We start from the raw sequence: 23373 nt of genomic DNA on the forward strand, positions 1-23373 counted from the left end.
TGGACACCAAGTCAAGCAACTCAGTTGTCGTTGACTTCCCAGCTTCCAACAATATAAGATAGAAATACCTGTTGTGCTGACGCTGCCAGCCAATGGGCACTTTGTTTTACATGCTCAGCAGATGAGGGTGCATTGCAGTATCTAGGAACTAGCTCCAAGCGTGAATGTGCTGACTTTCCACAGCACCTGTTCTATCTGAGGCCCATGTCTACAATCTCAGATGCAGACAGGAAAGCTGAAGATATAGCTTGGTGACAGAGAACTTGCCTAGCATGCATAAAGCCCCAGGTTCAATAGTTGCCAGCACCAAGGGCTGGAGGAGGCGGGGCAGGCGATTCTAATAATGAAGTTTTGAGAACAGTTGATTTTTAGTGTAACTGAGGGATTGCCTGGGCTACATCATTTCAAAAACATATAAAAATAATGGGATCTCCTTAGCAGGGTGCATAATTTCCTAGAAGAAGGGCTGGGCTACTACCCTCACATTGGGCCTGTGTGTATTGTGGTACATAATCATTATTTTGCTATGAATGCATTTGTATGACTGTACAAATGTATGCATATATGAATATATAAATATATGCCTTGTGCTTGCCAATCTTGGACCAAGGTATGACTGTTTTACATTCTGGCTTTTTAGATCACAGTTCAGAAAGCAATCCCCACCCATCCTGTGAGAGGGTGCATCCTGGGCCTGCAGCAATATGAAGGATCCTGAGGGACACCACCCCTACAATCCAAACAAAGCCCCAGAATCCAATCTGATCGCAGATCCAGAAGTGGAAAGTCAAGGTTCAAGGTCACGGGGCAGGAAAACACACTAAGTCTTTTAGCCCACAGGAAGCAGAGAGGCCATCCTCGGAGGACACGTTTCCAGCTTCCGCTCTGCTGGATAAACACACCTGCCTGAGATGCTATATGAAGATCCTGAATTTTAATTCAGTCAGCAGAACTTTCCGGCTGTCTGGGAAGTTTCTCTTGAGCTGTATCCTTCCAACCTGCTAAGTTTTTATTGCAGTGTGGCCTGGGGGCTTTGACAGTCTCTGGGGGCACAATAAATGAAGGGACATGAAAAGAACGTCAGATAGCATTCAAAACACCCGTGCACCAAGCGCAAAGAACCACATGGAAAAATCAATGATGATGTGTCCTTCGGGGCCTGGGTTGCTGCCTGGAGCCTGGGTTTCTATTCTTCTGGAAGGAATTATGCAGTGATGGTTGCTTCTGCGAGGGATGTAGGCTCAAGTTTCCTAGACAATATCCTGACTCTGAATGCACATGTCTCAGCAAGATGTATATCCACTGGCTGGGCAGCACAATAGTGGCTTCGTGCCTTATTAGGAAAGTAGATACATTAAGCGAGGTGGTGACTTTTTATTTATTTATTTTTTTTTTTTAAATCAGCATCTTTTTGACTCACACACACCTGGAGAAGTAATACTGCTTGCTACCTTGATTTTTATGTGGCCTTATACACCTTCAAACCTGCTTAGGGGAGAAACTGGGCCAGATGAATGCTGAAGGCTTGCTCTAATTCTCTACCTGTTCCATCACGTGCTTTGAGATTTGAGCCGTTCACATACTGCATGGCTCTTGTATCTAAATAGGATGGGTATCACACAGCTTCCATTTTTGACAGGTCGGCAAGCCTGGCACACGAGTTCATCCTTCGCCTTCACTCTCCACAGGGAGCAGTTGTACCTGAAAAAGAATTCTAGACTAACTCAGAGGGGAAACAAATCCTTGCTGGAAAATGAATGGGCCCTTGGATGCAAGGCTTGTTTGGAGATACACTGACAGACCATTTGCTCCTTTCCCAGCCCACTCTATAGTGGAAGCCCCAAGACAATGCATGTTAAAATATAAGAAGTAGGTATCTTCAGAGATCCACAGCCAGGCACCAGGCTAAGCTCCTGGAATCCAATTAATGAGAGAGAGGAGAGACACTACAGGCGAGGGACATCAAGATCATGATGGGAGGACATGCAGAGATGACCGGCCACACTAGTGGAAGCCCATGAACTGTGGACTGGTGGCTGTGGAGGCCCCATGGGACTGCACTAGGCCCTCTGGATACAAAAGATGGTCGTTTGGCTCGAACTGTTTGGGGGTATCCAGGCAGGAGGATCAGGATCTGTTCCTGGTCTATGGGCAGGCTTCTGGAATCCAGTGCCTATGGTGTGACACCTTTCACAGCCTTGGTGCAGTGGGAAGGGGCTTGGACCTGCCTAGGCTCAGTGTGCTGGGCTCTGCTGACTCCCCATGGGAGACCTCTATTTGGGGGATGTGGGGATGGGAGATGGCTTGGGAAAGAGGGCTGGGGGGTGAGAAGAGGGAGGAGGGGGGATTTGTAGATAGTATGTGTAGTGAGTAGAAACAATTATTAATAAAGAAAAATGGGGGAAAAAAAAGAAGTAGGTATCTTGGAGGGAGGAAAAACCCACAAAATCCTGAATTCTAAAATCCCAAATGATCTATTAAAAAATTAGCCATGAATGGTTGATTGCAAAGCCAAGCAGAGCTAGGGTGGGGAGAATGTTTTCCTGCAACAGAAGCTGAGCACTTCCTGTGCCCTTGAATTGAAGAAGCTAGTCAGTCCAGTTGGAATGGAGGGGTCAGTGGAAAGTGTCTGGCGGTACAGTTTGTTTCCTGACTAACTTCATTAATGAGCAGATCTACTTAGATGCCCTTCAATGGATACGCATGTGTCATGCAGACAAACCATGAACATAGATCTGGGACCTTTCTGGTTGCGTTACCCAATCCCCTCAGCCCTGTCAAGGTAGGAAGTCAGAGGGGCTCTGAGAAACCGCGATGTGAGTGACAGGAGTTCCAGCTACTTTCCACAGCTTGATGAACCTTCTTTAATTAGAATTTTTGGAATAGAATGCCTGATGTTCCAAAGAAAACAATACTATTCCTAGGACATTAAAACTCCTTCCTGAGCTTCATGCTGTGTGTGCCTCTTCCACACACAATGATTTATCATCTCTTTTTCCAGTCCTTTTGAACGCTCACTCCTGTGTGTGTGTGTGTGTGTGTGTGTGTGTGTGTGTGTGTGTGTGTACCTTTTTATGAGCTTGTCTCTCTTTCTCGAATTTCCTGTTGTGGAGTCAGAGGACACATTTTTATTTTGTAATAAGGTTGCTGAAATCACTTCCTCAATCTCTCTCTGGAGAACCGGCCTTCAATAAAAACATTTCGTGGGATCTGAGAATGCCTTCCCCTTTGTAGCTAGCTGCCTGCTTTGGGGTGTTGGGGAGGAAGCAGAAACAAGCTATTGTCAAATGCTGGCCTGGCAGCGGAAGGACTCACATACCGAGGGAGATTAAGAACAAATTGGGCGAGGGGGTGTCAGAGCGCTCTGTGCTTTCTAACAGCAGCCTTTGCTCCCTCTCTCCCTCCCTCCTTCCTCCAGCTTCGCAGGGAACATAGTGGCTGTATGTCGGGTTGGACTGCTCTGCCCACACTCCCTCCTTGGCTCCATTTCTCTGCTTCTGGGGCAGTGTGCACAGGGCCCTGGGAGGCAGGGTGACTGCTTTTATCCCTTTTGAAAATATTTACAGCTAAACACTGGCAATTGCCTTGGGAAGCAGGCCTATAAATTTCCTCTTGACTCCTACCTCTCCCTATCTTGAAACTCAAGATGAATCAATCGTGGAGTGAAAAGGGGGAGGAAGTGTCTTTGGGGGAAATCTGATAGCAATCGCGGATCTTATGGGCAGCACTCCAGTCTACCTTGAACGACTTGGTCTGGCCAGGGTGGCTGATCACAGTAAAGAAAACATAAATGCTGTAGGGAATTGCAGAGTCCAGGCTGGAGATGGCTCTCGGGCTTTCCACCCTGCCTCAGAGAGGATGACACTTTGCCCCACAGGCTGATGTACAGGCCCACCTAGCAGCTCGGCTACTCCATCCAAAAGAATGTGGGAAAAGAGAACAGGCAGAAATGCAGGCCCTCTGAACCCAGCAGGGCTTTGTTTTGAAATACCAGGTCTCATTCACACTGTGTGCCTTCCGCAGACTCCCTTATGTTCAGTCCACACGGGCACAAAATGCCACACGCCACCTTGGCTTTGAGACAGGACTTACATCTGAGAGGTTAAAACGGTTCAGGGTGTACTGAAGGCTCACCCAGCCTATGGAGGGGAGAGCGTCAGAATTGGTAAAAGGTTATAGTGACACGTGTTTGGTCTTCTGGCTCTGTCTCTTATCTGTTCGTGATGTGGGAAAGTCGCTAAAACTATCTGAAAAACAGAAATAATAATGTCTACCTCACAGTGCGATCGTGAGAAATAAGTAAGACAATGTACACAAAGCTCTCGAATAAACTCAGGCGAAGGGAAACCTCAATGAAAACCCAGTTTGTCACTGGCATGGTCATGATAGTGGTGTGACTATTTCCTGGCAGCTCTGGCTGCTGTGACCTCAGTGTTTGCCATCTAGAAGGGCAAGCCAAGCACGTTGTCTTCAGAAACTTTATTCCACTCCAACACATAAATAGCAACTTTTTGGCTGAACTCCCTTGACACACAGTCAGTGTGGTCACGCTGTCTGTGTCCCTCAACATGTCACCTGGTCATGAGGCCTGAATGGTGACCTATCTGCTTGCTTACCTGGCTGTAGTGGGTCTGGTGTTCACAATAACATTGTAATTTTCATTTTATTTTCTCACTTTCAGAGCTGTCCAGGACATAAAATCAGAGTTGGTGGTGACTATTTCTCCTGAGTCTAAAGAAATTATGGAAGTAGACATGTTTCCCAAGCTTTTTGAGGTTTATACCCACTTCCCACTATCTTCAAGAGCAGCTGGGTAGGGATTCTCAGGTCCATTTGTATGGTCTTGGACAGAAAACTGAATTAGATTATACTGTCAAGTACTTCCCCGGATGTTGTTTCTACACAAGTGTCTAGAATAATTCTTCCTGTGTGCCGGAGGAGGAGCTCTTCATCCCCAAAAGAGGATCCTGAATACCAGAGTCCTCACTATACTCACTCCCAGGCCATCATCCTCCTTATCAGTGGTCCTCAACCTTCCTACTGCTGTGACATGGTTTAGTACAGTTCCCCATGCTGTGGTGACTCCCAACCATCAAATTATTTCATTGCTACTTCATAAATGCAGTTTTGTTACTTTTATGAATCATAATGTAAATGTCTGATATGAGACCCCTTTGGGGGTCTCGACCCATAGTTTGAGAACTTCTGTCCTGTATGTAACCATCTCATAAATGCCAGCATTTACAGCCTGCTTCTTCCTCAGACTACCCACACGACTCCTGCTCGGGTCCCATTTTTGTCTTCTTATCAAAAAGTTGTTATAATGTCCTCGACCTCACTAGTCCTGAGAGAGGATTTCTGATGGCTGAACAGACAGGGAAGCCAGTGCATTTAGTAACCTGAAATTAAATGTTGCTACTGTCTGACTTACAAGATGCTCTGGACTTTGGGAGATAGAGGGAAGCCAATTGAAAACTGAGATAGGAACCCGGTATCTCCTGAGGCTCAGCCTCTTTGTGGCCCAGCTTAAACCTTTAGTCTTTGGGGCTCTGGTTGATTGGAATGAGTTTAGGCTGATAAATTCCAAGAGCTCTTCCCCCCACGTAACTCCCATCCCACCCATGACCAGAAATGAAATTACTCTCTGGGAACCAGTTCCATTTTGAACGGCATGTGGTTTCTAACACTCTTTCAGTGAAACACCATTGAAAGACTCCTTCATAACCTGAAGTCCTTGAGCCTGTAATTAAATCCTGTGTGATCAAAGAACATCACTATATAACCACCAAAGTACACAATTTCTATATTCCTCGACAGAGCAATCATCATTTACCACCAAAGCAATGCCCTAAAGCTATCGGACAATCATTTCCATTTTGGAAATTGGCTTGACTTCCTTGAATGTACATAAAGGCCCTGCCCAGAGTGTGTGCTCTACACCAAGAACTGCAAAGCATTCTTACTGATGGCTAGCATGGGTTTCTGTACAAAATCAGGATGCTGTTAGGAAGGGACAGGAGAGATGAGGCAGATAATGGGCTAGCTGTGGTTGTCCTCAATTAATCTTCTATGTACCCCATAATCTGGAGGAAATTAGAGTGGTTGCCAGTTCCAAATGGAGAAATTCTACCTGGAAACAAAAAAAATCTATGAAATTCAGGGTAAAGCCATAACTAAGAGCAAGACAATGCCTTCAATGTGCCACTTCTTGGTTTGCCCAAACAAGCCCACATCAGTTGGGAAGCGTCACTGTTCAGCGTCTTCTGTAACTCCCCACCTCCTTTGCCTCACCTCCACATGTCACTTTATAAGGTGGCTAATGAACAAAGGCACATTTCCTTGTGCTTTCTCATTCACACACGTGTTCCTTTAGAGACAGCATGGGTGGAGGGAAAAGGGGAAGGTAACTGTCTCTACATTGTGCAGCCTCGGGCTGAAGAGCGAAAGGACTAGAATCTAAAGAGTGAATATTTCTGCATTCTCTATTGCTCATGTCAATTACAAAACTGAACATCCCTCTCTTCTCCTTCAGGGCCTTTATGTGCATTCAAGGAAGTTCAAGAATGTCTGTTGTTGATTGAGAATAAAGACAAACCCAAACTCCTTAACTTAAAACCCCCTAAACTCAACAGAAGATGGATTGGCTCCTCTAAGTGAAAATGCAGGGAGAGCGATGACCAGGTGTTGGGGCTCCATACATTCTGACTGTCTTGGCTATGTTGGGTGTGAAAAAAATCCTCCCAAACTGATTTCATTTCTAAGTCATTATAGATACAGCCACCAGAGTTCTAGACATCATGATATGTCCATCCTGACATTCATCTTGATTGGGTCGCTTGGTCTATACTGTCCTCATCCGGGTTACTATGATAAGGTAAATAGAATGCTAGCTGTCCTCATTAACTAATTAATTAAAGATAATCCCTAGATCATGGACTGTTAGGTTTAACCATAGGGAACTACAAACAGCCAAAGATCTTTGACTCGTGAACAGAATTTTCACATGGGTGAACCTAGTAAATGAGGTGTGTGGAGGAATGAATGAAACCCTGGAACAGTGGGCAAGAAACCAACAAATCTGATGACTTGGCGTTTTGGGGAATTGTGGGTAGAGGTGGATCTGGGAAGTCTTCCTTAGTTGGCTTTACTGTACATTAGCTGTGTCCACTTGGTTAAATTTCCCAAACTTTGCATCTTTGTTTCCATCTGGACAGCTGACACAGCACCTGTGTATGGAGGAGTCAATAATAAATACAATCTTCCAAATGATAACTGGCTCTTGGCAGACACCAGCTATTTGTTCTTGTGTGGTGTTTGTTATTCCTGGGCAAACGCAGCGTCCCCATTTGTCAACACCCTGGTGCCTCATTCATGCATGGGTGACAGTCCGTCTTGTAACTCGTTTCGGTGGCTGTACTCTCCAAGCATTCTGGGGGTTATTAAAAATGGGAATGCTCCTTCAGTTGCATTGCAGCACACTGAGAAAGGGCCTTTTTCATTTGTGTGCTCACCCACAGAGGCTGCAATCACTGACTCTCAAAACCAATTAGAGTCAGTGAATTACCCACGGACATAAAATTAATGAAATTTTCTGACATAATTGTTTTCTAGAATGCACGAGGTAACTAGAGAGGCACCGTCTCAAATAAAATGACTAGCTTCATCAGCTTCTCAATCCCCACCTGGGGCCAGGCCAGGCTTATTCTTCCTTCTCTACTTTCTAAGGAGGCTTTACTTTTTTTGATTTGATTGTTTGCAAAATCCTGGCCCCCCAGTGTAAACAGCATTTTGGGACGGTCATCTGGGCACCTTCATCTGCATCCACACAGATTCATGCCACAAGTATCCCAGACCAGGTGGGCAGCTACACTACCCGAACTGCCTGGGAAGGCTACCCCTCATTCTTCTCCTTTGGTGGAAGCTAGGGTATTTTAACTAGCCTGGCTGTAGGCAAGGGAAGCAGGATGAGTGTAGAGGACAGAGGGTGGTCCTAGAAGTTAAGCAACAGCTGCCCCTTTCCTGGGCTCCCACAAAACAACGGCCTCTCTGAGGAATGGAACATGAGCAGAGGCAAGCAGATTTCTTCTTCCATAAAGTGAGCTTTTTAGATGGTGTGACCTTTTCCATCATGCCTCACTCCAGATTTTGAGAGCTCAAGGACAGCGGAGCCTTGGAGACAGCTCCCTTTTATTTTTTTCTAGTTCAGTTCTAAATTCATCTACTAACATCCAAGGGCCAGACACCAAAGCCTCACCAGACCCCTCCCTGCTTTGTACTTATAGAGAATATCAATCAGGATGCCTGCACAACATAGTTCAAAGCAATTTGGACCAGGTATTGTGATTTTAGAGTTCTTGTCGGAGCTCAGAACACAATGCCCCATACCATGGTACCATCCCATCTGCTACTTTGAGCTGAAGGAAATCAGATCAGAAGGGCCTTGGAAGTGAGTTATTTGACCTTCACCCACCCTGTTTGTTCACTTCCTCTCTCAAAGCAGACCACAGGAAGAACTCCCCTTCTTCAAGATAGATCACAGAAACCATGCCTTTTCTTTCCCCAAACCAGCAATCACACCTAGAAACATCACTTTAACCTTCCCATGTCTTCCTGTGTAGTAACTGGCTATAAAAGAAGCCAAAGCCTGTATAGGCAAAAGTTTCTGTCCCACCAGCAGTTCCCAGATAAATACACTGAGACGTCTATTAATTATAAATGATTGGCCAACAGCTCAGGCTTGTTACTACCTAACTCTTACATTTAAATTAACCCATATTTCTTATCTAAGCTTTGCCATTGGCTTGGTACCTTTTCTCAGTACAACATGCCCATCTTGCTTCTTTCTGCCATCTGCTGGTGATTCCTGATTCCACCCTTCTTCCTCCCAGCATTCTGTTTGGCTTTGCCACCTAATCTTATCCTGTTCAGCTATTGGCCAGTCAGCTTCTTTATTAAGCCAAATCACAGTGACAAATCTTCACAGTGTACAAAGGGATTATTCCACAGCAAGCCTGCTTGTCTGATGGGTCATGAGACCCTCCTCCCTGAGGAGCTCTGTCTCATCCCACACAGAGAAGGCAAGAAGCACCTGAACACCCAGTCCTGTGGACCTTCCCTCTTAGTCAATCACCATTAAATCACACCTCTTGCTTCAATTACATTTCCACACGACTGTCTATTCTTTGTTGAACATAAAGAACTTTCTCCCAGATTCACTTCTGAACACTCTGAAGTACATAAAGCTTTATTAAATACATTTGTATGTTTTTCTGTTGTTAGTCTGTCTTTGTCAGCTTTTATTTTCAGACTTGACCAGCAACCTGAAGAGCATTGAGGAAACTTACCTAAAAACACCTGTCTGAATAACAAAGCCATTCTGTAATATTGCCTTGTGATGCCTGCTTGTCATCACCATTAAAATATCAGCCTGCTTTACTATGTAGGGACTCTGATCAGACAATCCGCCCAAGCATTTGTCTGTGTTATTCCACTGAGCTCTGCAGTAACTGTCTGCATGAAGAGATACCAGTCCTAGTCTGTGTATAAGAATGCTGAAGTTCAAAGACATTACGTTATAGCCTGAGTTCATACAACTAAAAACACATGATGTGATGGACCTGAAAAGAGGTGCCTGCCTCAAAAGACTGAATCTTCTTCATTTTGAAAGTGTTCCTGACATAGGCTTTGTGTGGTCAAACACAGACCACACAGGGTTCTTTGAGCCTTCTCACAGAACCCCATACCCAGCTGAGTATGGACTTGAACCATATTTTCATTTCTCTATTGGTCATTTAGAACTATAGCTTCTGAAGTCAGCTGGACTGTAGCTATGCCTTCCAACAGCTGCTCTGTCCATTTCTGGATTTCATTGCATCTTATTATTCTGCTTGTACTAGCATCCATGACGACTGTGTACCAAACAAAAAGGGAAGAACTGTTAGTTTTGGGGAGCTATCACAGGTATGAAATGAATCTAGAAAATTTGGCTCTCAGCCTGATGAAACTTGAGGAATCAAGCAAGCACATGTTGTTGGTCAAGTTTGGAGAGTTGTCAAAGGATCTGTGGCTTCTTAGCTTCTGTTCCACATTCTTTGGGTGCTTGGCATCCCAGTCAGTGCCGAGCATTAAATTTAACTTTCCCGCCCTGTTAGCATCCCAGGATCATTAAATGTGCTGAGGTTCATGGTAATTCATCTTACTCAACATTTTCATAGCTCAGTAAGCATGCGTTCATTACCATGGACATCATGTTAATGTTTAACAAACATAGTTGGCAATGTTTTCATTTTCACTCACCTGTCATGAAATATACTATGTGTATACAAATAAACAATTCATGCAGAGATGATGTTTCCCCCTTTGTCTCGGGAAAGACAGTCAAGGCTCACGTTGTCTTAGGTGAGAAGAGTCTCTGTGTTTAGACTCTGACTAACTGGGAGTCCCAGCTCTGATGAGGCCTCCGTTAGCTCAAGACCCACAGGAGCACAGCGTGCCTGGCAGTTCCCGGAGTAATAACAACACCACTTCTCACTCCCTCGGGATATGTGTCTACAGTTTGTGTAGCACTCTTTCCTGTGTTTACAATCTGTGGTTGCTGGTTCAGCAGGTTACTAAGTCACGTGAACAGGCACTTCTGCTCCACAGAAGTTTATGCTGTGGTTCATTCTGTTCCTTTTCCCTTTTTCTTGCACTTTTTTTCTTGCAGTGGTGTGCCCTCTGTTAATACTGTATAAATGTCTGACTGTGGTCCAGCACCAGGAGACCATGGTCCTTTGGACATCTTCTACAAAGACTGGTAGACAAAGCAAGCTGGCTATGTCAGCCACAGGAGGGTGTCCTTAAATGTATGAAAAATATAAGCTGTTCCTTATTTCTGGTTGCCTCAAGTTGACCTTCCAAGGTAAGAATTGAAAGATGGAATCATAGATTCCTGATGTTATCCACTGCGCAAGTTCATCAGTCTTCTTTGTGGAACATGAAAAAAGATACAAACTGCCACAAACCTTGTCCCTCAGATACACATAGTTATAAAGAGGACCCAGCACCAATATCTATATAGCCTACAATGAACTTAAATTCTTTGTTATCCTGCCTCAAACTCTAAAGGGCATGGCCATCACATTTGGCTTCAAATACCTTCTTTCTTTCCTCCCTCCCTTTCTCCCTTTTCTTTCCTTTCTTTATTCCTTCTTTCCCTCTTTCTCAGAAAGTGGAGGTAATGTTGACCCAGAATGCCATTCCAATGTTCTATCTGGATGAGGCACGAAGCTTCCATATTTTTACAGTATACTCATCATTCTCTACTTTCTCTCCAGCAGAAGGGCACAGAGTTAAAAAATAAAGTAAAAGAAGAAAATACACTAATATATTACCCAATCTGATGTAGCTATCTTTACATTGTCTTCATGTTGGATGAAAAATGAAAATAGACATTCACATAGCGATAACAATTGGGGCATCGGAACATTTGGAAATACCCTGGAGTTTTCCTCTTCAAATTATGGAAAGATAAATAGAGTGAGGTTACGCACTTCATTTGGAGATGGGAAATAGATATTGTAGATGAGAAATCTACGTCTTGTTTTCCCTCCCTAGCTTTTGTTCCTTTGAGACAGTGTCTTGCTACATAGCTGTGGCTGGCCTCAACTTCACAATCCTGCTTCAGCTTCTTCTAAGATTAGAGGTGTCTACCACTATACCCAGGGGTGTGTGTGTGTGTGTGTGTGTGTGTGTGTGTGTGTGTGTGTGTTCAATAGGGGGAAATGTCTCTGTGTGAAGAACACAGACAAATTCTCCATTATGAAGTAAAATAAACTATGACAAAGGACTGTAGCCAGTGAATTGGTCAGGAGTACATTCAGCAGCAAGTAATAGAACATTCTAAAGTACTGGCCAAGTGAAGTGTGTGGGGAGCGCCACACAGCTGTCCAATTCTGTCTTGCTATTTCATCATCTAATTTAGGGCTTCTTTATGTTCATGGTTGAGAAGCATCTTGCACACTTTTTAGGCAAAAGAAAAAGGACAAATGGGGCCCAGGGACCTCTGTCATGTCCTCCTAACCAGGACACACTCCCAGGTTTAGTAGTGTCAAGAAAACTGGGAAATCGAGGCCTAGCCACTAGAGGTGAGAGAGTCAAAGGGAGAAGAAGACACACGAAGAGTATGTGAGTGAGACTCCATCATATCTCCATGACCAGAGCATGGAAAGCTATGTTTGAAAATGTAAGGATGGAAATGTCAATAGAAACTTTTATCAATGTATGTGAACACTCTAAGTTCTTCATTGACATGGACTTGTAGACATGTAAGGTTGGCACTCTTGGACCATGGCAGTAGCCTGAATCATCCCAGGCAGAAACTTCATGTGTGGAAGGAGTCACTTTGATGATTATCAGAATGCAGGGTAACACACAGCATGCACCTCAAAACCAGGCCATGCTTTCCTCTGGTAGGTTACAAGTAGGACTGTTGAATAAATAATAAAATTGAAATCACCCTAGAGAAAAACCTAACAAGCTTTATAAATGACTTTAGTCCTGTATTTATAGAATCACCCCGAGTACTTGAAATTTTTTTGATCATACTTTATTGCATAGCATGGAGGACACTCTTATATTGTAATAATATTAGCAGCACTGTAGTTTCATCAAGGCTTCAGAATATATCTCTGGTGAATTCCAGGGTCTCCTCTGTATAATAAACTACTAGCTGTATGGTTGCAGAGCAAAGTGCTACCCTTAGGGAATCAGGGCAGAGATTGATGTGGCCTATACTGGTTAGAAAAATGCACTACTTGCCTCTGGAGCTAATGGACACACAAGAAGATATGTTTAAAGGCTAGATCACATTTGCAAAAGAACAGCAACATCTCATTTCAGATGCCCGTCGACTCCTCCTATCTGGTATACTTTTGGGGAAACACCAAAACAAACCCCAAATGCCACTAGGATAGCCAAAACAGGTCTTACACAGTCAATGTACTGAAGTATAAATATTCTATTTCAAAGGACACCTCACTCTGAGACTATTTATTCTAGCTTTTGTTTAAAAGTTTGCGAAGAGTGATTAACTGGTCTCTTCATCCAAAGTTGAGTAGGATGAATGACAAGTTCAAGGAAAAGAGCAACAGCTGGCCTGTTGATATCAGCAAGAAATTACAGGAACAGAAGGAACCCAAGGAAGGAAAAAGGAATCTTCTAAAACCCAAGACCAAGAATTACAAAGGCATGTCTCTGTAGTGGCATTGGTGAAAGACACTGATAATACTTAAGGAAGCCCTGGGTTGCTGCAATGACTACCATCTTTAACACACAAATGTTCAACAATAGAAGGTTGACTTGAGGCTCTCAAGATGGCTCACTTAAATTCAGTTCCTGAACCCACAAAGTAAGAGGTGGCCTCTGGCCTCTCCATGTGGGCCATGCATGCACATATCTCCTCCCCAATTTGTTTTTAAAAGGAAGATTAACTTGAATTGAAGAAGATAAGCATGTAGAAAATCAGAGAAATATGTCCTACATTCCAATAAATATCTTTACTTAAGTGACTAATATTTCTCTTATTCTTATTCAGAATAAGCCTCAATTATCTCGAAAATTCTCATGGAGAACTCAACTCCTGGGTAAAATCGGGAAAAATGTTATTGCGCCCCTGTAAGTGATGTTTTGCATATATGTTCAGTTTATACAAACATGAGAAAACAATCAATGTTCAGAGAGATAGTCATCCCTTTTTAATTATAACCCATTTCAGCCAAACTTTAAATATGGCCATACTTGAACACACATTGAAATAAACATGTTTAAGCATATTTATTGACCCATACCAACTCCTTAAGTTCATTTGATTCCAGTGTGAATTGCTTCCAAAGCACTTGTACATCCTCCCCCCCCCTTCTCTCACATATAACATAGGCTGGGCTAGACATTACCAGACAGAAAACAGAGCAACCAAAATATATCACTCATTTACCGCAAGCATATGGAGCACTCAAACATGTTTTAATCAGTGTGGTCCAAGTGAACCACAGAACGGCAACGCTTCACTTCCAGTAAATGCACATTAAGTATTTCCCATTAGAGAAGTATCAAGTAACAGTCTCGAAATCAGGCCTCTCCAAATGAGTTTTCTATTCAATAACCCTAATGCTTAAAAGGGTACGCATTATATGGTGCTTGATAGCCCAGCAGGATTGGATACTGGGCTACTTGGCAATCTGTCCTTCTCACATGCCTTTGATAGCAAGAAAACTTTCTCCCCCACCTCTGGTGGAAGAAGAACCTGCCTTTATTGGGTGGCTTCTGTCAAAAGTTCCTGGTTAGGTGGAATGGCACTGACTGTCCCAGGCACAGCAAAGGAACTACCCTTGTGACCATTGCTCTGGAGGTGGTATAGAAAAAAAGAGAAAAGAAGTATCTGCCTGTGGCTATGAGTGCTTGGCAATTCCCAGCATCTACAGGACCAGGGTTTGGGGAAAGCAAAAGATTAAAGAAGGAATCTGTGGCTAAATACAAAGGAAACTATTAACCCTGATTCGTCATCTTCATAATGACTATATTACCTGGTCCTTTTTACAGCACTTCATCCGAATGAAGCCCTCTGCCAAGAATTTTACATGCATAGATGCTCTCATTTAATTCCATGAGGTAGCTATTATGTTTGTTCTTAGGGAAACAGAAGACCAAGGAGACTTGCCCACATGGTAAAATTACGATTTGATCCCAGCCATCTGACTCCACACTCACTCATCCTTGCTCTTTCTGGCTTGTCTTTCACCACGTCCAAATGTTTGGTCCCCTGATGTTCTCTTAATCTCCTTTTGTGCCATGCCCAAGGGCAGCGGGACAAGTAGAAGACAACCATAGTTGAACTGTAGAGAAAGGACTCTCCTCATTGTATCTGTTCTTATGCACAAGATCAGGCACCCAGACCCAGCTATCATCAGCTCTAGATAAGTTTGCACAACACTTTGTGGTTTCTCATTAACCACCTGCCAATCATCCCATACATGCCTGCCATGATCCTTTTTAACCCCACATAAAGTAGATTCATTCTACTGAAACCATTCAGCATCACCTTCTTTTGGGCCCCAGGACCCAGATCTTCATTCATTAACAACATCATCCTTTTCATTCTTTGTCCCATGGAAATGGGGCCCAAAGCTCAGGATGGCCAAGATGAAAACATGTGCCATCAGAGACACTAGGACCGCTGGTCACCCCTTCTGAATGACATCTGTCCCATCTCTGCTCACCACTTGTTTTAATCTTGGGGGAAAAAGAAGACCTAATGCGTTGTCCTATTCACTCAGACTTCCAGAGTCTGCTTCCTAGTCCTTGTCCCTTGCTCATTAGGGATGGTGTCCATTCATTTACTTGTCAGCTTGATGTTTTCTACTAAGATCTGAACTGTTAGGGACTTAGGGAACCAGTCAACCCTAACCCCTATACTGTCCCCTTTCCTGACTTACCAGCACACCCTTTTATTATAGCTGCCTTCTTCTTCTTCTGCTTCTTCTTCTTCTTCTGCTTCTTCTGCTTCTTCTGCTTCTTCTGCTTCTTCTGCTTCTTCTGCTTCTTCTGCTTCTTCTTCTTCTTCTTCTTCTTCTTCTTCTTCTTCTGCTTCTTCTGCTTCTTCTGCTTCTTCTGCTTCTTCTGCTTCTTCTGCTTCTGCTTCTTTTTTTTTTTTTTTTTTTTTGCCAGAGCTGAGGACTGAACCCAGGGCCTTGAGCTTGCTAGGTAAGCACTCTACCACTGAGCTAAATCCCCAACCCCAAGCTGCCCTCTTCTTAAACCCATAAATAACCCTCAGTTTCTCATGGCCTCTACCAGGGTTGCCCTCTGGTTGAGGAAGTGCTCCATGCCCCAGGCTCGTGGGAACCAACCTGAGCTAGCTAACTTTTCCCACCTCCTCCAAACTTATCACCTACACCTTCAAAGCTTGCACTGTCTCATCCCACACAATGGGTTGAGGGGAAAGGAGGGAAATTGGATCTTCTGGAGTCTGGAACAGCTAAGTGGTTGGTGTGGAACCCTGGGAGCTAGAGGACTCTCAAGGTTAGCCCCAGGGTGAAGAGCTGCTTGGGCAGGGCTGAGCCTGGGAGCTGCAGCCAGAAGGGCCAGGGGGTGAACAGGAGTGAAAATCCTCAGGCCTGGGGTGAAGAGAGGTGGGAACCTGGAGAAGGAATGAGTCACACGGATAACATGGTGCCTGGAGCCAGTCCAAAGGAGGGGCCTGGTCCAAGCAAGTCATGGCAGGAGAAGCAGGAGTCTGAGGTGAGTCCAAGGGCAGATATCAGGGATGAGGAATGGAGAAGAGAAGGAATACAGAGAGTCATCCTTAAAACAAGATGGGATAGGATGGGATGCGTGATGACATACAGGAGCTGAGTATTCATTCTGCTATTTAGATAGCATTGTGTGTGTGTGTGTGTGTGTGTGTGTGTGTGTGTGTGTGTGTGTATCTTGTGTATGTGTCTTTATATATGTGTGTTATGTTATATGTGTATGTGTGTTTGTGTATGTATATGTATGTTGTGTGTGTATGCTGTGCATATGTGTGGTTTGTGTATGTGTGTATATGTTATGTATGTGTGTTTGTATATGTGTGTGCTTGTTTTATTGTATGTATACGTGTTTGTGTATGTATGTGTATGTGTATTTATGTATGTTGTGTGTATAAGTTGTATGTGTGTGTTTGTGTATGTTGTATTGTGTATTTGTGTATGGTGTGTGTGTGTGTGTGTGTGTGTGTTCTTTCTAGAAGCCTGGCAGTGCACCGGGTATAAAAACACTGAGCAGTTTCTGCTACTTCTCTCTGGTCTGAGATGTTGATTGGAATGCTTCTCCAGAACAGATGACTTGACCTTTGCCCTGTGACTATTACTCTGACAATAAGTTAGGTGGCAAACTTGGGCTCAGATCCTAATTTTACTGGTTAATGGGAAGTTGAACTGTATTTGATTAGTATGTACTCAAAAAAGGACACATCCATATTGTCCCAACTGATATAACATGAGCCTGGACAAATTAGCATGCTTCTCCATGCCTTGGTTTTCTGTAAAAGGCAGGTAATAGCATCAGTCAGTAGGAATTAGATGAAGACATACATTTTAAGATCTTTGTTGTAATGTCTTCTACCTAGTAAACCTTAATAAATATCAGTCATAGTTATCTCCCATTCTCAGTAAGTAATAATCACTTCAGTATGAATTTGACTCTGTTCCTGACCACACAGCACACAGAACCTACTCAGTGGTCCAAAGCACACAGTAAAATGTGTTTTGTCTCTAAACACAACTGCAACAAAGCACATGCTTAAGATTCAACGTGATCTTTGAATCCCATCTTTACTGGCCAATAAACTCATCTACATCCCTGAGCCTCAGCCATCTATCAATAAGCTAAGGTTGACAATACCAGCAGACTCACCTGTGACGTATGAACATAACACATGGTCCATGTGACTGCATGAGGAATGGAGTCCTTACAGGCAGAAGTCTCAGTTTTGACTTGGGCCTTTTCTCTGTTTACAGCTCCCAGCCTGAGGTCACACCAACTCTCCCACAGGAAGAATGTAAAACCCCTTTGTCTGTTTATCCTGAGCTCCCTCCAGACCCTAGGATGCCTCTTGCTGGGTTTTACCACACTGCCTGTCATTGGTTAGTTTGGGTGAGAGGTTGATTGTTCCATTTCATGTCAATCTGCAAGGTTATGTGACTTGAAACAACTATGATATGCTTGTGGCTTTCGAGTTTCAGATTAGGAAGGAATTCTTGGCATGAGGGGATTTTACTCATCTGAAATAAAACAGCTTTATTTCTTTATTTGAAGGCTCCTTAGGTTTGTGGACAGGCAGCTCTCAAGAAGGAGACTACTAATGGGTTTCAGAAGAGGATCACACTAAGGCACAATGAGAACCTTTTCTTCCATGTGCAGATGGATCACAAAACTTGGTGCGAAGAACCTCCAAAATGCATGGCAGGCAAAAAGGAGGCCAGTGTCTGGAGGTGCTTGCCTGGAGTTGATTGGCCTGTTCCTTTTCCAAGGATGGAGCTGATTGATACCAACAGCCCTGCAGCCAGATTACATGTTGCTACTACGAAACCTGTTATGTCATCTCAGAAAAAATATCTGCACAAACACGCCAACTTTCTTCAGTAAAATCAAAGGCCCATGCCTCCTCTCTTTCATCTTTCTGGCTCTACAGAGCCCTGGCTCCCAAGTTGCCACATGTGGATCACTCTTGGCATTGAGATGGGGGAGGTTATCAGCTCAAAAGATGGGGATCAAGCCAAGATGCACAAACTGCGCTGGCCACATGTAAGCTGCTACAGTGATTACATTTACACTAGAGAACACGGAGAAGGACAAGGGCAGCTTCCTTTTGGCGGACCCTGTAGTACAAGGCAGGGGAGGGGGGCATTTTAAATGAGTGGGTTTAAGAAAAGCTGCTGAGCTCAGTGGGCTGATCAAGTGTGGAATATCTTTTTTTTTCCCCTTTGATATTATATAATGCATGACTTCAAGGTGATTTTTATGGTATTTGTGGCCACTTGTTCACAAGCCCAAGAAGAAAATTAGAGCTGGGATTTGGGGAATTTTTCTGTCTCATTCGGCACCACTTCTCACTCCTAACCCATTAGGAGTTCTTGTGATATCCAATTTGAAGACCTCCAGAAGGCCCTGCTAGAAGGAAATGATTCATTGCCCTCTCAGCCTAGGCTGAGATATACTGGTCTTGGCCCAGGAAATAGCTTGGAAGAAATTAGTATTTCCACATGTTCAACTACCAGCCAGTGTCTCGGTCCTCTTGATGAACTATCATATACTGGCTCTATAGGTCCATGTCCCTCCTAACAGCACCACCCTCCTAGGAGGTAGTCAGTACCAGAACAATGGCTAATGTCACCATCTTTTGTTGGTGAGTTTCTGTGGTGAACCAGCAGGTGACCTTGAGCCATGTGCTTAAACGTCTCGAAAGGAACGGCAGCTTGAGGCTGTCCATCTTTCATCATTCCTTCTTGAGGCTTGGTGGAGTAGTCATCAGCACTGCCCAGACGAACTCACTAAACCCAGGAGCCTGATGCCAGGTCAAAAAGAGAGAAATGATGAAAGACCAGAGAGCCAGCGAGTTAATGAGGAGAGGGAGTCAGTGTGAAGGCCCGCTCTTTCTCCTTGAGTGTGGGAAAGTGGTTCATCCCTGCCCTCTCAGCTACCCCTTAATGATATTTTGAGCACTAATAAGAGGCCTGCCATCTACAGCTAATTCCTCTGATAAAAAACTCTTCTCTGTGAACAGAAGTCACAGCAAGGGAGTGGTGGGGATGGTGGATGCCAGTGCACAAGGGAGGGTCTGAAAGTAAGTCCCAAATAACGCCATGCTGAAGATCATGTGGAGGACTACCAAGCATTGACTAGTTACTCTCTAGTCTGCAGCTTGAGACAGACCTCAAAATGACCCGATGGAGTAGATTTAATCCACCTGGCACTATGACAAAGTACCGTAGATTGAGTGGCTTATAAACAACAGGAATTAATTTTCTCATGATTCCAGAGGCTGAAGTCTGGTGGTGCAAGAACAGTCAGGTTTGGGTTCACACCCTCTTCTGGAGTGCACACTAGTGTCTTTTTTGCACTCTTATGTAGTACAAAGAGAAGCAAGAGATACCGTGTCCCCTCCCATTCTTTTGTTTGTCCAGATCAGATCCCACACTGTAGCCAGGCCTACAACTCCCTATATAGAACAGGCTGGCCTTAAGCCAGGCCAGTCCTCCTGCTGCAGTGTCCTGAGTGCTGTGATTACCAGTGTGACATCCCACCCACTCCTCCTGTTTTATAATGGCATTACATTAATGCTATGAAGATAGACCTACCCTTATTATTTCACCCCAATCTGATATTTAACCCCAATCTGATAGTATTCAACAGGGGAATTTTGAGAGAACACATGCAGTCCATAATGGAGATAGATAAAATTTTGATCCCTGGTTGCCATAAGGAAATGAGGCACAGAAACACTAAGTAATAACTTAAAGCCTCATAGGCAATAGGCAGTTGAGCTGCCTTCAAATCCGTATCATCCAGCTCCAAACCTAGGCTTATAACCTCTGCTGCCCACTGCCCACTGCCTGCTACCTGCTGCCCACTACCTACTGCCCACTGCCCGCTGCCCGCTGCCCATTGCCTGCTGCCCGCTGCCCAATGCCCGTGCCTGTTGCCTGCTGCCCACTGCCCGTGCCTGTTGCCTGCTGCCCACTGCCCATACCTGCTGCCTGCTGCCTAATGCCCACTGCCTGCTGCCCACTCCCCGATGCCCACTGCCTGCTACCCGCTGCCCGCTGCCCGCTGCCCGCTGCCCAATGCCTGCTGCCCAATGCCCACTGCCTGCTGCCCAATGCCCACTGCCCGCTGCCCACTGCCTGCTACCTGCTGCCCACTGCCTGCTACCTGCTGCCCACTGCCTGCTACCTGATGCCCACTGTCCACTGCCTGCTGCCCACTGCCTGCTACCCGCTGTCCACTGCCCGTGCCTGCTGCCCACTGCCCGCTGTCCACTGCCCGTGCCTGCTGCCCACTGCCCGCTGCCCACTGCCTGCTGCCCGCTGCCCGCTGCCCACTGCCCACTGCCTGCTAGGAATCTAAAAAATTCAGGATGAATAGATCTGGAGTGGTTTCTGTGCCCAGCCCCTGGACCTCCCTCACCCCACCACTCCTCATGCTTGGTTGCTCTTCTTACTACTTCCTCTGGAGGAGTACTTTGGGACTTCAACACTAACGTCCATGCTGGCAGCGCAAACCACTGTAGAAGGTCTGTGGGCTTGGCATTATGCCAGCCATTCCTGGAGGCTCATTTATAACGTGATGCAGCCCAGATGAGTCCATCTGCAGGCATGTCACCTGCAGTCGTCAGAATTCTACAGTCCCCCCCACAGCCCTTCCTTGGTCCTCAGTCAGGGTTGGAGTAAAGGGCAGGGTGCTTGGACCCAGAGAGAGCTACTCAAGGCAGCCAACAGCACTCCAGCTTGTGGCAATTAGCAGAGTTCCTGTGGCTCCTTAAGTGATGGTGACGGACCCTTGTCTTTCATTAAACTGCCTGAGAGCTGACCCCTTGATGGATCCCAGAGGGAAAATCAAGGAGGAGAGAGTTCACTGTCAGACACAGCCTAACAGCCACCGACTCCAGAATCACCTAAGAAATGATAATTAAATATTTCTCCAAGGAGCAAATTAAGATAAATACCCTAAGAGTCATTCCACATAGATCTGTCTAGAAAATGTCCAATTAGCATGATATATATCACATTTCAAGGACCCAGGAGACTCTTTTTTAAAAAAATGTTGTTGATACTCCAAACTTATATGGAATCCTTTTTCTTTTTCTTTTTACATGTTCGGGAACAATCTGCTTTCTCAAGAGAAGCACCAGGGTATAATTTAGCAGACCAAAATCCTGTTCCAAGTCTGATTCTGAGAAGGAATGACTTCTTGAAAGCAGACAGAACTGAGATTGATTTAGAACAGTGAGTGGAACCGGATTAACTGGACAGAGCTCATTGTCAACTAAATTTGTGCCTAGGTGGACGATTAGGACAATCTTCCTGCATTTGTCTCCCTATGAGAAAGAAAAGGAGCAGCCACTTTTTCTGGAAAGAAAGGAATGGTCTCCTTGTGCTGGTTTTTTTCCACTGGCCTTCTAGAAAGTCCATCCAAGCAGACTTCCAGATAAACATCCCTTGGAGAAGTTTTATTCCAGGGGATTTAAAGTACTTGGAGTTGATCCTTGAGTGAAAGTCCTTTACAAGCCCACCTCATTAATCCTCAGTGAGAGGGTGAGCTGTACAATTGAGCCATTGTGTGGATGGGGAAAACTGACGGGGAGTTTTATGGCAACCGTGAAGGGCTAGAGATCCAGCCACTGGGGCAGAGCCGCGCCCCCCCCCCAACCTGGCTGCATAATGCTTTAGGACTATGTAGAATCAGCATTTTCTCAAAAGAAAATTCAGTTTCCTAAGGAGCAAAGGTTGACCCAATTTTCCAGCCTAATATACCAGATCAAGAAAAGACAAATGCATTGCAGAATGGATCTTTATTGGGGTGTCTATGAGGAAAATTGTCTAAAGCACATTTGGGGAAATTAAGAAAACAACCACTAATGTCTTTGACACGTGACATGCCTATCAGGACCTTTTTCCCAGCCTGGATCAAGGTTGGTGTGAAAATACGCTGCAGGGAGTGGAGGCGAGTCAGTGACTTTTCATCTCTGCAATGCAAACTCCTCACGTTCAACCCAGGGACTGCCTCACCCGCCCTGCTTTTAGCCAGGAATAGATCATTCCTTACCCATCATGGAGAGGAGCATGGCAGAGCCCTCATTATCTCTTACCCATGCTTTCCAAATCAATCAGCTCCCTGCTATACTGCTGAGCTTTTTAATTTAAATGTCAGCTCAAGTTAGAATTGTTCTTTCAAAAAAAAAAAAACCAGAGCCTCACTAACTTTGGCTTTGTTGGCCTGTCTATCAGTCTATCACTTTTGGTTGACAATGTTAAATTCTAAGACTTTGTGCTGATACCATTCCTAAAAACCTGGATTTGGTTCAAAAACTAGGATGCTCCAAATTACCTTTGTCTATAAAGTGCCACTTCTCAGAATGTCGAAACGGTGACTAAGGGCTCTGTCACCTTGAGATGACACCGTAAAAAACTAGTGTTACCTGTGCTATACAGCCTTTCTTTAAGGGACCTCTGCTCCAACACCTTCCCTTTCCTATGGTATTTCTAACTTGTAGAGGGGGGCAATTGTGATGTTTCCCTTTCTTTAAAATGGGTGCATTAATGATGGATGGTGGTGGCACACGCCTTTAATCCCAGCACCTGGGAGGCAGAGGCCAGTGAATCTCTGTGAGATCGAGGCCAGCCTGGTCTACAGAGCAAATTCCAGGACAGCCAGAGCTATCCTGTCTCCAAAAAAAAGGAAAGAAAGAAAAAAGAAAAGGGTGTGTTCCGATAACCCAGGAGACAGAGTCCCACGTTGATTATAATGGAGAGGTCTACCCTCAATGACTTTCAAGCTTGCTAATTCCAGACTAGCTACGTAACACTGGGATTTGATTGATGTTTCCTAGTGGACAGTCTCATTCATAACATGGTCTTTCATTTCCCCACATCTTCTGCCCATTGAAGAACAGGACTTCTTAGCAGTTCTTGAGGTTCTCAGAACATGATACCCTAAAGTATGGCATGGTGGCCTGCTGTATACTTTGAACTGACAGAGACTGGAAGGACCTGGGAAGCAAGCTATTACTAACTTCCCACTGTCCATTTGTCCCTTTCCTTCCCCAACATGAGCCACAGAAACCAAATCTTCTTTTCC

The sequence above is a fragment of the Onychomys torridus genome, chromosome 15 (assembly GCF_903995425.1).
Source record: "Onychomys torridus chromosome 15, mOncTor1.1, whole genome shotgun sequence".
Lineage (NCBI taxonomy): Eukaryota > Metazoa > Chordata > Mammalia > Rodentia > Cricetidae > Onychomys > Onychomys torridus.